The 15,727-nt window shown below is 40.5% G+C and overlaps 1 protein-coding gene and 1 non-coding gene across 2 annotated transcripts in view; one reads left to right on the forward strand and one right to left on the reverse strand.

The window, feature by feature from the left end:
- Nucleotides 1-15,727, forward strand: part of Ror (tyrosine-protein kinase transmembrane receptor Ror) — a 359,630-nt gene that overhangs the window by 266,521 nt on the left and 77,382 nt on the right. The window lies entirely within an intron of this gene.
- On the reverse strand, nt 1,359-1,480 carry LOC144470640 (U5 spliceosomal RNA). The gene has a single exon (XR_013494170.1). It is a non-coding gene; the product is annotated as a U5 spliceosomal RNA (small nuclear RNA).

Below are 15,727 nucleotides of genomic sequence, written 5' to 3' on the forward strand. Positions count from 1 at the left end.
TCGACGGAGCTATGCCGAGACGGGGAAAGAAACGCGAGCCGTGGAAAATAATAATTCTGCATTGCCGAATTGTCTGCTGTCTACACGGAATGCCAACGTCGAATTGATAACAAAAATAATATTAAAAATCACGGATGAACGTGTCATCTTCCTCGACAATGATCTGTCTAATCTTTCACCCCTCGCGTTTTGTTTTCAAGAATGAAAATCTATTTTAAAAAATTACGCAGCGTCGAGTTGACAAGAATGAATATTTATTATTCTATCGTGCAGAGTAACTGTTAGGCAACTATTCTATGTTAGACAATTATTGCATAAGTAAATACTTACTTATTAATGAACATTAAGTAGTTAATAAAGGTTAAGTAATTATTAGAGTTAATCGTTATTTTTTTCCACGAGACGACCGTGTTTCTGCTGAAAACGACAAGCAAAGACCAATCACGACTCGGTCCGATTTCACTTGCACAAACAACCATGGCGACTCCACGGTGTTGCCTCGGCCGTGCCAGTCCCTGTCCCGTGAAACCCTACCGATAGTTCGAGTGACACGAGAGGGTGGCAGAAGTCATCGCCGCCTGACACGGGCTTTAAAGCCCCCAGACGCTTCTCCTTTTTGTTCTCAAGACCGTGCTTTCGAGCACGTGTGAACGCGCGCGCTTCCTCTTCGCTTCTCTCTCTCTTTCTCTCTCTCTCTCTTTTTCCGGAAACGTTCTCGGTCCCCGTCGTTCTCGCTCGCCTCTCCTTCTTCCGCTTTCCCCGTGTTACCTCCTCGCGCCCCGTTACCTTGTCTCTCCGTTTTATTCTCTTAAAATGTCGCGACGACTGCCGCGTAATTCCGGCGTCGTCGGCGTCACGGCTCCTGAAATAAAACGCTTCCCGCGGCTGCAGTCCGCCGATAACGCGGACCGCCTCGCGCCGTCTAGAATTTTAATTGTGGATTGTTGCCAGTTAATGGAGTCGAAACGCCGAGCCCGACGAGTCCCTTACAGGGCTGTGTCCTGTTCGGTTCTTATGGGAAAACCGAGCCTTTCGCACCGCGGCTTGCGAATGGTATTTATCGGTTGGAACATTTTTATTTTGACCGAGCGTTGCATTAACCCTTTCGTGACTATTTTTACTCAAAAGAAAGGACAACTGTTTAGATAGTGTAGTAGTTTTGGTTTTATTTAATACATGTGAAATGAGAGAATTTATTATATATATATATATATCTCGTGTAATTTTAATATATATGGAAATATATTGAATGAATCTATCAGAATAGGATATAATTCTGTTATTTGTGAATTATACGAGTATTCGAATCACTCGAATAAGTGGAAGCTAAAAAAAACACTTGTTTTCATTAATTAATGACCCAACTTGCGTCGGGTACTATAAAAAATAGTTACTGTAGACACATCAATTGTCCCCCTCCACGGAAATCTTTAGTAAAAGGCGAAAGATTTATACGTGATTTGAAGGGAAACCAGTGTAATGAAATAATCACGTCACTGGGTAGATATAACCCTCTACTCGCATTTTTAGCAGCGAGAAATTTCGCCATCTAGCGGAGGGAAAATTATCTCTATTTTCCCCTTGAAGAATCTTCGATTTTTAAGATTTATTGTTATACAGAGCTATTGTTGTACTCCTTGAATATTTTAATATTTTATAATAATACGTAGCAATTTTATTTAGGTAATTTTGTGTAGTGATTTATGATAGAGAAGATGATGTTATTTATATTTAAAGAATTTTGTATGCAACATTTTACTGTATTATTATTGTATATCTTGTGTAATTTTAATGTATTTTATATCGTGTTAATATATAAGAAATAGGAAATTTTATTATTATGTGCAGGGTTAATATATATTTTATTATATTCTTTATAATTTTGATATGTTTCATTGTATAACGTATAATGTCTTCCACTAGAAAATTATGGAAATCAATTTATGTAACATAATATTTCCCATGAGGGAAATTATTCCGAACGAAACTAATTATGAAATTAATTTAATTTGCAGAAGGGCGAGCTTCATTTATACAAAGAACGGAACTTTTTACAGTATACATATATTGTTATTTGGCCATTGACTTCCAAGCAATTAATTTCAATTTTCGCCTTTTTATCCTGTAACGAAGAAAATACTGCTAAAAACTCTACAAAAATAAATATTCCAATATTAGCACAACAAATACACTTTGATAATAATAACATAGCAATAAAATTTTCTATAAACTTTCCCTATTAGAACCCCAACTGTCCAAGTTGACTTCAGTCAACCTACGAACCAAGGCTCGCAAAGGGTTGCGTGTCACAACAGCTGCACGCAATCGAAAAAATAAACAACAACACGCGTTTACAAAGATAAACAGCAGCAAGTGTTTAAATAAATAAACAGCAGCGAACGTCTAATAAAATAAACAGCGGCCGTCACGAAAGACAATATTCCGTAAAAAATCACTATCACCGTCGCGTAATCATTCGCAAGCTACGGCTAAAAATCATTCAGCAAAACCGCGAACCTAATCGCATGATCCACTATCGGGAGCACCGGATCCCCGGGGGTGGTGGCAGCGATACACACAGGTGGATACGTTCGGTAAAATTTCGTAAAATCCGTAGCGAAAACAAAAGTCCCGCCGCAGAGCAGACGCTGTTTCGCGGCTCGCGCGCGTTTCGGCCGCAGCAGCGCGAAACGCGGCCTTACGCGGGGCGCATTGTGGCGAACCCGACCCCCCCAACCCCCGACGCCCACCACCCCTTGGTCACCCTGTAAATCTCTCCGGCCCGGGCTGCGGGACAAAACGTCTCTTTGATGTGAAACAACCGAACGCGCCGCTCGCATTCGCTACACCACCCTATCCGCTGCTCTCGTGCTCGCTCACCCCCAGGTATTTCGATCTGGGAGTAGTACGTCGAGAGGGAGGGAGGGAGGAGAAGCAACGAGCGAATGAGAGAGAGAGAGAAAGTGAAAGAGAGAGCAAGTTAATGCGAGAGAGAGAGAGAGAGAGAAAGCGAGGGCAAGAGAGTAAAAGAGAGAGTAAGAGAGAGAGAGAGAGGGAGTGAGAGGGAGATGAAGAGAAGCTAGGAGATGATGATGGCGGTTCGGCTTCTCTTTGCCGGGCGCGATTATTGCATTCGCGGTTCCTTTCAGTTTTCGACTTCTCGTGCGGAAAAAAAGGCCTCGATCGATTCCGGCTGTGTTTTTGTCACCGTTCACACCGGCCCCACCTCCCCCTCCCCCGTCCGAAAAATAAAATCGCGGGGGTGGCTGGCCCGCAGAAGTGGCGAGAAATTGGCTGAGCAATGTCGGCTTAATGGGCGGATGTCATGCTCGGCTTTACGCGGCGTTTATTGAAATTTCTGCGGGGGTGAGTCCGCGGGGGTAACTCTCCACGGGGGTGCCCCGAGTGTTTTCGTGCGGGGTTAATGCGGTTTTCTGGCCACCGCCGGTCCCCTGGCCGCGCGCGTTCTTCCTTCTTTATTTTTTTTCCCCCCGCCCGCCGCGGTCTCGCGACGCCGAAAAAACACGCGTCCGACGATTAATTGAGGCGGGACCGGTTTTCTGCGAAGGGGGTGAAGCCCGCGTTCTTTCGGCGCGGCCTTAATCGTTAAACGCTCGGTTGGCCGGGAGGGGGGCTAAGTGGGCCATTAATTAAGCCGAGTTAATTTGTGATCGACACCGAGGAAGAGTCGCCTGCAACCCCTTCGTCCTCCTCCCACTTTCCCTCCCCTCCTACCTCCCCTTCTCCCTCCCACCCTCCCTTCCTTCCGTCCTTCCTTCCTTCCTTCCTTCTTCGAACGGAATTACTCACGGTCTCGCGGGACTTTCCTGCCGCGAAACAATTATGTCGTTGTTGGGGAGGAAGAGGGCGGCGAGAGAAGTCACGGGACAAGGGTTGAACGCACTCCGAGGCTCTGTTATTAAGACGCCCACTGGCTTGATTTCTACCCGGGTTCTCCGATAATGAAATGTCGGCTTTCCTGTCTTTGGAACCCTTGCCACGTTCACGATCGCCCAGGTACTCTCTTCGTTTTGTAATTTTTATCCCGATTTTGTTATTATTGGGCGGCGAACTCCCATTTAGATTTATTGTAGAAACAATGTGGTATTCGATAGAGTTATAATATTAGATTTGTACCTTGTGCACAATTGTATGAAAGAATTTCTTCGGATTGCAACCCTTAAGTTATAATCGATTATCATCGCACAGTTAACTGTTATGATTTTTAGTAAAAGTTATGATTTTGTTCGATATGTTTAACGTAAAAGAGACCCTAGGACGTAAATTATTCTTATCTGAATATAGATCTTGGTAATTAGTTTGGGTCCAGTGACAGAGTAAGAAGAAAATGGATAGACCCCCTCGACTTAAACTAATCTGTATCACTATAATATAGTATATAGTAATTAAATTGTTCTATGTAAACGTTTATGTGCTTACAAATATGTATACAGCGTAAATTAATTTTCTATAAAAATTAAATTGTGTTACATAAAAATTTGTACACTTGTAACTATTTATCTAGAGCAATGTTCTATAAAAATTAAATTGTGTTACATAAAAATTTGTACACTTGTAACTATTTATCTAGAGCAATGTTCTATAAAAATTAAATTGTCGTACTATATCATTATGATCAATAATTAGGAAGTACAAATACATAGCGAATAATACAAAGACTAAATAAAGACTAATAAAATACTGTATCTTGTAGAATTATCGATATAGTAATGCCATCAGGCAAGATGAACAAAGTCGAAATGAACCTAATTGCTGGAAATTGCTGTAGACCGAAAGCGACTCCGTAGGACTATAGCGAATCTCGGCTGCATCTGGGTCGAACTGTGTGCCGGCTGCTTTGGTTTTCGAACGGCGCTGGCCCCCGCGCAAACCGGAAACGCGATTCGCAGTATCGATTAAACCGCGGGGCTCTCGAGGCCGATGATCCCCGTCGGCCCGTTAATTCCTAACCCGAGCCCGAGATCGAATTCGTTCGTAATTACTTCAATTAAATCAAACGAAAGATAGCCGGCGGTGTACAGATCGAGCAGCAAACGAGCTCGTAACTGAAAACTCGATTTGCCCCCCGTTAATTAGTAGGTGTCGGCCGCGGCGGCAAGGCCGGGCCGGGCCGGGCCGGGTCGGGCCGGTGAACCGGTCCCGAAAGTGTTTCGCCGGCGCGCGGCGCGGCGTCGACACGCGAACCCCATTTTCGTCACTTCGTCTGCACACCTGTGACACGTGCGCTCGAGGGCCGGCCCCACGCCTTTGATAATCCGCGGAGGGACGGGGTGTGTCCCGGGCGATCAATCGAATTTTCCTCTCTTTGTGACGGCGAAATTATCTCCTTTACTCGGCCAGAATTTAGTCCGGTTCGTTTCACCTTTAATTTGTCTATGGCGATCATCCTCCTCTTGGCAGTCGCCGCCCTCCTGCAACATGTCCGACCGGTAATTTGCGAAACCTTTCCCTGTCGCGAACAGAATTTCTCTTATGGGCGCTCACCTTTTTCGGCGGTACCCGGAATTTTACTTTGTCCAGGGGGTTTCGATGGTACGGGGAAAGAAAGGGGAGGATTTTCATCGTTTTATTCGGCGTTTGCGTGGTTTTTATCTGTCTATGCAAAATTTTATGGGTTCTTGGGCAAACACTCCTTGGAAATATATATTTATATTTAAATAATGGGGATCGCATGTTTTATAAATTATTGTTAGATGATCAAACCTTTATTGTATAATATTTAAAGACATTGCATATGTTTGGTGAAACTTGATTCTTTTTAGAATATTTTAATGGAACAGTGTAGCGACATACGAAGTATGAATTAGTTAAATTAATTAAAGTTTATCCTTTATTTTTTATGGATATAAACGAGATATAGGATTTACAGTTTTATTTTTTATAAGATCGTATCAATCATATCTCACGCATTCAATGTAGATATGTAATGGTGCTTATAATATCACAGGAATCTTATCATAATATTTCTAACTACATTTATATAAAAAAAAGTAATATACTATTATAGTATAATAATATTATATATCTTTATACTATAATAGTGTGAATAACAGTAAGCTAAATAAACTAATTAATATAATAACAGTCAACACATGCTACAACACAATGATATCTAAAAACGCAAACAAATTCCGACCACCGATATAGAATAAAAACGAGGACACCGTAAAAATCTGAAACACCATAAAAAGCCGAAGTATTTAGCACGAAAGCCTGAAGCAGCATGAAACCCCTAAATAATGTTCGCGGGTGAAATAATGAAATAATTTGGGCGGAGCGAAAGAATAAAATAATGAAACGTTCGCTGGGAACGGAAAGAAGTAATTTATGTGACGTAAGGAGAAACAATTTAAGTTTATGCGCTGGGGTGGGAAGAGGGTTGGAAAAGGTCCCTCCGCATCGGGCCGGCATTTACCCCATGCCGCACCCGCTGCGAAACGGAGGTGCACGCCACCGGCAAACGGTAGATATTTCTCTTCATCGTGAGCGCTTTATTAGCACGGACGCGCGCGCGAGAACTGCTCATTAATCATTGTTTTTCACTTAAGAATTTAAGATTAATGTCGCTCGCGGAAAGAAGAAACAGAGCGCAGAGCCCTTTTCCTCTGGATTGCGTCGACGACGCGAACGCCGCTCCGCGCTCTTCGTTTGTATCTATTAGCCGACGCGCGCCTCGTCGTTCCCCCCTCCCGGTTATTATTAAAACTCGTACATTTCTTTCGGCGCGTTAATAACCTCTAGTGTTTTTTAAACGGGCTGACACGCGTCGCGTTTGGGATAGACGTTACGTTGGACCGAAGGGAAGGGTTTTCACTTTGCCAACCGGTAAACCCATAAATCGTCTTTCTACCCCAATCGGTAGCCTCTTAATCGATCGTCATAGCAACCAATTTTCTATCTATTATTGAGATATTGTTATATAATTTTTAAAATATCAAACACCTCTCGCGATGAATAAAATAGATCAAATAAATACTGTTTGATACTAATGTTAGTAAAACATGACTGTTAACATTTCGCAGCCCCTTGTAATCCTAATTTTAGTCTTAAATAATTCCTAAATCTTGATGTTAAGTATTTCTTATATAACTCAATATACAGTGACTCAAACAATTAATCAAATATTTAATTTTGCTTCAATTTTTATTTAATTGAACAGAGATATGTAACAAAATATTTTATTATAATACATACATATTTCTCGTAGTTCATATAATACAGAATTAACTTAAATATATTACACTTTTTACATAAGATTAAATGAAATTAACAAATTATGTGATGATCAAATTTTTGAGTTTGAAAAAATGAAATGTTAGTACTTCGTATACCCACCTTTCGCAAGGTATATAAAGGTATACTGTGACATGTTTCCTTTTCGATTGAACATTTGATCAATTGTTTGAGTCACTGTATATTACGAACTTTTATATTCTCATTGTCAATGTTCAAATGTCAAGTTATACCAGTGTATTCGATCTCCGCCAGCTCAATTCCAAAGCGCCTATCTCAGAAGAATCGGCTGGCAATAAAAGCACGGCAGCGTGGGTCAATAAAGAACCGTGGACCGGACTTTAACGAACTGCGAACGCGTATAAAAGTGAAACTAACGATCGTCTATCCCGCGTGGTCGTCGCTCAGCATAAATGCATCAGTGCCACCGTAGCCACTCGTCTCCCCCGTCAGATCTCGGCCACGTATCAGACCCCCCTCTGCCCCGTAGCATCGTGAACGCGATCCACGCGAGGCGACGCGTGCAATAAAACGGCGGGCAGGTGGTGGTATCAGCCAGCCCGCAATCGCCGAAAATCAATTCCGCGTCCATATTTTCTGCGACACTTTCCTCTTGAGGGGGAAAAAGGCTGGGAAATCGAGCGGACAGGCGGGCAGGCGACAGGATTTCCGTGTCGGGGCGCGGGCGGTCGAAACGCAATCCTCACGCAGGTCGTGCGCCCGTTCTCTCACGCAACACTCGTATCCGCTGATACCGGGCCGACCTCGCCGCTTGAATAATGCGTCCAATATGCGCCCGCGATAAGGAACAGCCCCCGCGCGGTATCGCCGCGGCGGAGCGCAGCCTGCCGTAGGACAACGGGAACAGGGGGGGGGGGGGGCTGGCGCGGAGCGTCTCGACGCCGAGAAATATGTTCACGAAGCTTTCCGCGGACACGTTTCTGCGACAAGGACTGGCCGACGGTGTCGCGGGCCCGCACGCACCGCGCGATGTATTTCGCCGTGGTTCCGCACGCGAATTCTTCCGGTCTGCGACAACGCTCGCTTAATGCCGATCTAGATAGCGCGGAATACGCTGACCCGCGCGATCGAGGCACGGCATCGAGGTGACTGATCCTGAGCACACCGCGATTAAGACCTCGTTCTCGTGCTCGCTCCGCCGCGCGCTGTTCACCTGCCGTGGATTATTCGCTTCCGTAACGATTTTTTTGTTTCACGTTCCGACGCGGTGCGGAATGTAAAAGCATTGGCTCGAAGCTGTATCCGCGAAATAGGAACTGATGATTGCGTTCATTGTAAGGTGGAGCGGCTGTGCGAAGAGCTTGGTTGGTGGACGGGGATGGTTTTTCGATTTAGGCGAATTTCTGTTCCGTGGAGATTCATTTTACGCATAATTATTTAAGTATTTTATATTTTTATGTTTGTATTTATTTTATATTTTTATGTTTGTATTTATTTTATACTTTTATGTTTGTATTTATTTTATATTTTTATGTTTGTATTTATTTTATATTTTTATAGTTATATATTTATGTATATGCTCTGTTTAATGGATGTGTGTATGCAGTATATTATTTGAGCATATACAGTACCAAAGAAACTATGTACTTTGCCGTAGTGAAGTATCGAGAAATGTCGTGTGTTGAATTAAGAATCTAGTAAAAGAACGGTCTATTAAAATTATACTAATCCAGTAAATTAACAATCTATTAAAAACAAATTGCAACGTATTCGCGACGCTATAAATTTAATTATAATCGTATTTATAATGCAGTCTTGACAGTAGATACTGTATCCTTCATGCTTATACATTATCACATAACTTGTCACGTAATTTATTGCATAAGTTATCACACAATTTATTATATAACTTGTCACATAATTTATTATATAACTTATCACATAATTTATTATATAACTTATCACATAATTTATTATATAACTTATCACATAATTTATTATATAAGTTAACACATAATTTACTATATAACTCATTACGTAATATACTATATAACATAACATAAATTATTATATAATGTATTTTAAATAATTTCACAATTAATAGATAATTTTATCCTCGCAAGTCGATCACTAAAAAAAGGAAACGATATTAAGTCCAAACTATTTTCTAATCTTTGTAAAAATATATTGCAAAATTGATCGTTGCATATAGCTACAACCTCTTCAGTTACCAATTAAATTCGAGTGCACTATGTTATCTGTAGTCATAGCCATTTTGATTCGATCTCATCAACCGGACATTCGTTTGTAACAGTAATGAAGTGTTCATTCATCCGTCGGTATTACTGCCCTGTGCAACAATGGTGACTCTACATTGATATCATGCTACAATTACAATTCTGTAGACAAATAATACTATACAGTTTGAATTCATTAACCTTATAAAATAGGAGAATTACGATCAGGATACAATTATACTTGCATAATGAAATGTGTAATCATTAGACTGTCGATGTTTCTGCCATATTATATTAATTTCAGCTGATTGGATAATTATGCTAGTACAATTTTACTTCTGTTTTCTTCTAATTCATTTATTTACAGTCGTCTCCACCTCTGTGGGATATTAGCAAGTACACTTCGTTTAATGCATAGAAACAATTATTATGAATGAAAGATTTTAGGTTAGCGCAGAAACACTGGGATGGTCAACGCTCGGCGACTAAATTGTTGAATTAAATATTTTATTGATTTAATAATGCGGATTGTATGGAACAGGTATTTTAGTAACCTTTTATGACCTTTTTATTTTAATTTTGAACTCGTTGGAGATATGTTCATAAATAAAAGAATGTAAATTACTGCGAAACCTGTGTACTCACCTATACTTGGCTAGTGGGACATGTAAAATGAATATTATATGCATAAATATTGTATAAATAAATACTATATATATATAAATATTACACACATAAATATCATATACATAAATATTTTATAGATAAATACTACATACAACTAAAGGAAACACAAACGATTATTTCCCAATCCATTAAAGCAATCATCGAATAAAAAAATGTGCGCCTTCATAAAAATTCTGCGTTTCACTCGATCGAAAAAGGACAAAATATAAAACTAAATATTCCATCGATCTAATGATCAGGCGTCGTCCACTCGACTACCGTTGAAAAATTCAACATTAATACCTGCAATCCCAGAGCGGTCTCCAAACCGAAGAGTAACGAAATATTCGAGTGAAACAAAATGTTTATTTTATGCCGACCGACCGCGTTGCCGTGCATTCGCCCGTTGAAATATCGTCGGGCAGAGTTCAAGGCGTTTCAAATTTGAAAAACAATTCGGTTCGGCCGTCCGACAGCAATTTATTGGACTGTTTAAAAACGGATATTCATACGGAACATTTTATTACCGACCCGCGACGAGTGCTTTTCGAAAGCGGAGAATTACGATGTATACCGAGCGCGCGCGCGGCGCTGCTCGCCAGATGGTCGATAGATTAACAGTTGAAATAGCCGCGAGGGGACGAGATCCTTGTCGCGGCTCTTCGGAGACGCGGTCCACGTTCCGTCGATTTTATGTTTAATTTCGTGCCGGTCGTTACGTGAGTCGCATCTATCCGCGACGGGAGGCGGCGGCGGCGGCGGCGGCGGTGGCGGTGGCCCCGGGCCCGCAGCCTCGCTCTGGACACGATCCCTCGTTTTCCTGGCACGCGGCGGAACACCCGGAGCCATAATTCAGAAGCACGTCCTGCGTTAATGCAGCAATTCCGCAGATATGGAATTTTACGCGTATCTGCTAATTGCAGGCGAACGGACCGCCGCCGTAATGAACCTTGTCTTCTTCGGGACCGTCGACTCTGCTCTCAACCTTCTCGCAGCACCTTCGAACGGCGAGACGGAAAAACTGCCGACAGTTGTTTCTCGTTTCGTTTCGAAACGAGTTCGACTTTATTTCAGACGAATATGCGCGTCGTCGACCTCTCGAGATTTTGAACCTGTTAGGCACGGCGGAACTTTACGCGGAACTGTTTCTCGGTACGGCAGTGTTCTACGCGAATTACGTGTAAATGATACGGCACTGCAATGTGTGACGGATAATGCTGTTAAAGAACGGAGTACATTGGAATGAGGTGTTTGGTGATTAAATTATAATTTTTCTTAACACTAGGTTTACGGAGTAATAAAAGCAGCCGTTTCATATTTGATTATGAAAGTAACGATTTATTCTAATTGTTAATGTAATCGATAAATAAATAAATATAAATAATTATAGTAAATATAATCGATAAATAAGCAATAAATTTGTCTTTAAAATCTGAATAATAGTACGTTAACAAATCAGTGACCCGTCATTTTGACGGATTCCGTAAATCTAGTGTTAAAGATATGATACACGCATTTTAACTTTAACAATTCATTTTTCGCATCCCCGAAAACAGCTATAGTGGTGCGCCGTACCGAAAGATGGTATCCGCGGAAACCACTATAATGGTGCTCAGTGCCTAAGAGGTTAATAATGCTGTAATATTGTAGTTACATGTATGTACTTTATTTAATAGGATCATGTTCTCTCGGACTTGCATGAGATGTCCGGGTTATGTCTTGAAATTTTTAATAATGCAACAATATAGTAGTTACGTATGTATACTACAATATATAATAGTTACAAGCAACGGGGGATTATGTATTTTTAATAATGCGCGCGGTAGTTGGAAAGGAAATTGAAGTCGTCAGAAAAATGGACAATGATAATGCTATGTATGCAAACGATATAAAATAATTTACTGTGTAATGCGAAATAATTTTTATTTTTTTCTTGAGTTCGCTCGGTTTAAGGATGTTATTTAGGTTAATTTGTTCACCATTGTTCATCCATTTGTTTTAGGTGATTTTATGTCATGGAAATATAATCCTCCTTTGACATTGATATTATTTTGTATTATTTTTATATTATTTATGTTATATATGTCACTTATGTTATTTATATTATTTATATTATTTTTATTTTATTTGTAGTATTCACATTATTTACATAATTTAATTACTTGTACAATATATTACCTATACTATTTCCTATTATATAGATCATTTAGATCGATGCTGGATTGATACCGTGCACGTTGCATATTACGCAGAACTATGCACGAAAAGCTATTATATTTTATTCAAAATTAGCAACATAAATTTCATCGATACCAATCGCATTACTTTGTGTGTAAATACATGCGTAAAGTTCAAGGGGTATCATGCAAAATATATAGGAATCTTTGCCATACAAGTGTGAGAGCGGCGTCTATTTCGGTATAGCCGTATAATTTTGCTTGTAGTTTCGTTAAACAAAGGAAGAAGTGGCAGAGGGACTGTCGCAGTAAATTAGATAGAAAACTGCCGACGACTGCGGTATCGCACACTATCGCACCGACTGCTTGTTTTCTAATAAGCGAGCTCATTGTTTCGACACCTGGAAGTAGTGAAAATATCCTTGGCCGAGCTGCTAGCGGATTCGGATGTGTAAACTTCATTTATAAAATTCTTCACGATAGAGTTCGATTAAAATCTATTGAACTGACATTTTCGCATTTATAATGTATATACAGGGTGCCCCGAAATTATTGTGCAAGCGATAAATGAAGGGAGTATCCGATCATTTCTCTGTTATATAATAATAGTCACGCTTGCCCATAGAAGTATAAATAATAAATAGTAAAGCAAAAATAATAAATAAAGGAAGCAATGACAAGTAGGGAAGCAAAAATAATAAGGAGAAAATCAAACATGATAAAAGGAAAACAAAAATGATGAAAAGGAAAGCAAAAATGATGAAAAGGAAAGCAAAAATGATAAAGAGGAAAAAAATAATAAAAAGGAGAGGAAAAATAATAACGAGGGAAGCAAAAGTAAAATTGATAGTAGTATCGACAGTTGCGTAAACCAATAATGGAAATCTGAAGGAACAGCATATAACTAATATCCTGTAGTAAATAAAATGGTTAAAAAAGGGTGAACCATCCTGGAACCAATGCCCTAAGTATATCTATACAATAAATAGAGATCGCTCTTTATCAACTTGGATCTCAGTTGGAAGACAGGTGGAAATAATAAAAGAAAGATGAGTTGATAGTTTACTTAGGACTGAACAGAAAACAGACGACAGGATATATTTAATAAGATAACATGACTATAAGAGAACTGTGATTGTAGCTGCGATCAATATAGCAGCAATAAGATATTGACATATTATTGCGTTAGTTAAAAGCAACAGAGAATAATGTATTTTATTCTATTTTATTTCTTTTACGTTTGTAAATAGCATTTAAATGGAATAATAGATAGAGGCTCTACGTTTGTTACATAGCTAATAAGAAAGAAAATGTAGCAAATAGGAAATTAATATGTATGGTAGTGTGTTAGAATGTTTTAACCCTCGCATATTAAATTAGAGAATTGAAGTTGAAATTAAAGGGTGAAGCCATTGGTTTGTAGAAGATTTGATGAATGTTCGGTAATAAGGTAATGAAGTTACTGTGGTATGCGATTTAATGTTAAAAATTATAAGTGATAAGCGATAGTAATTATTATTGTTAGTATTGTTGTTACCGTTACTGTTACGATTACTATTATGTGGAATAATCGTAACAATTCTAATAATATTAATAATAACGAGAAGAAAAAGAAGAAGAAATCTAATTACAACTGAACAGCAAAAAAACACAAATTAACGATCCGTTCAACAATCTACTAACAACATAAAAAGCAACGTTCGCCACAAGAAATCGTCTAATCAGTCTGCCAAGAAACCACCCCATGCCGCAGCCAGAAAAGAGCTTAGCAGAACCGAGAATTCGCAGGAAGATTCACAGTTCGGTGATCACGGCCGGTAGACAATAGAGATCGCGGGAGCATCGAGAGCACCAATACTGTCGGAAAGATTCAGCATGATCTCCACCCCGGCCACCTGGGCGCAGCCTCCCCGCACTCGCTTTCTCCTTGGCGAGCAAGCGGAGATCGCGAAAGGAGAGACGCGTGACGCAGAGAAATGGCATTTCTAAAGATGGCACGGGAGGAAGCATCTCTGACGTGGCTCACAATGCCACGGGACGCCCCGCTGGATTTATGCGCGTGTCAAAGGGCCGGTATGCACGCGCGAGAACCGCGCGGTGCACACGTGCAACAGCCGCGGGATGGAAAATTTCTGACCGCGCGCCGCGCCGTGTCTGCGCTCTGATGGGGCCATTGTTGGAACTGGGCTGGGGTCACGGGGGTCTTCTTAACGCCGTTTTAGACGACTCTTTCGCTGACTTTTTCCCCCGACTACTAGCTTTTCTATATCCCTTCCATCTGACCCTTGGACGCGCTGCCCTTCGATCGACTTTTGGAACACCCTGTGTATAACTTACGTTTACTCTGAATAAATTCCTCGCTGTTTCTTATCTTGACTATTGAGACGATTCTTTCTCGTTCTACGGTGCTTCTTGTGGATTCGCGTGTTCATCCGTGGATTGCGGAACGCGTAGAGTGGTTTTAGATACACCGAAGTGAGTTTTAGTAATTTTCAATTTTTTCCACTGACGTTGATAAATTATTGGTTAACAGTTGATGCAGTGTAGTCGGTTAGCTATTAACTTGAGTTCAATAATAATGTAATAGAAAACTGGATACACCCTCTTGACTTAATCTAGATTTCAACCCTTAAACCACCCTTGATCAATTGACACATCATTATCATTTGTATTATTATAACATATACAGTAATTAAATTATTTTATATAAACATTTATATGCTTATAAATATTTATACACTTACAAAATACTAATACACCATATCATTATAAATAATATGTAATAAGTGCAAATAAGTAGCGAATAATAAAGAGGATAAATAAAGACTAATAAAATAGTGGAACTTGTGGAATTATCGACATAGTGATCTCTTCAGCCAACGTAGTCAAAATAAGCCTAATTGCTGGAAACTCTGTAAGCCGAAAGGGTCCACACCCCGGCAACACAGTAAACTTCCTTCAACAGCAGTAGACGACTGCATTTTTAAATCCACTCTCCGGAGGAGGAGTCGCCCTAAACGACGCGATTCTACAACATCAAGGATTCAGAACCCTAACTGGATCCCTTGTTCGGCTCGCTCACCGAGCAATCGGATGCTGAATAATTCACCGGCCGATCGGATCGAGATGGGGCACTGAAAAATAAATTAAGATGGCGGTGCGGCCGGTGTGAAATTTTCAAAGCGGCGATCGCGACAAGACAGCGTCGCGTTTTCGGCTGTCAAGCTTCTCGAACGCTCCGTATTTTGACAACGTTGACGGCTTCCCTTTTCTCATGGTAATCGGCCGTCCTACCTGCACCCTTCCCACCGCCCTCCCCGTCATCGTTTCAAAATCTGAGCCAGCTATTCTCGTGCTATCGTCGAAGAACCGACGCGGCGACTCCGATTTTCAAAATACAGATCTCTGTAATATAATTTAAAGTATTTATTA

Source organism: Augochlora pura, chromosome 5, assembly GCF_028453695.1.
Source record: "Augochlora pura isolate Apur16 chromosome 5, APUR_v2.2.1, whole genome shotgun sequence".
Classification (NCBI taxonomy): Eukaryota; Metazoa; Arthropoda; class Insecta; order Hymenoptera; family Halictidae; genus Augochlora; species Augochlora pura.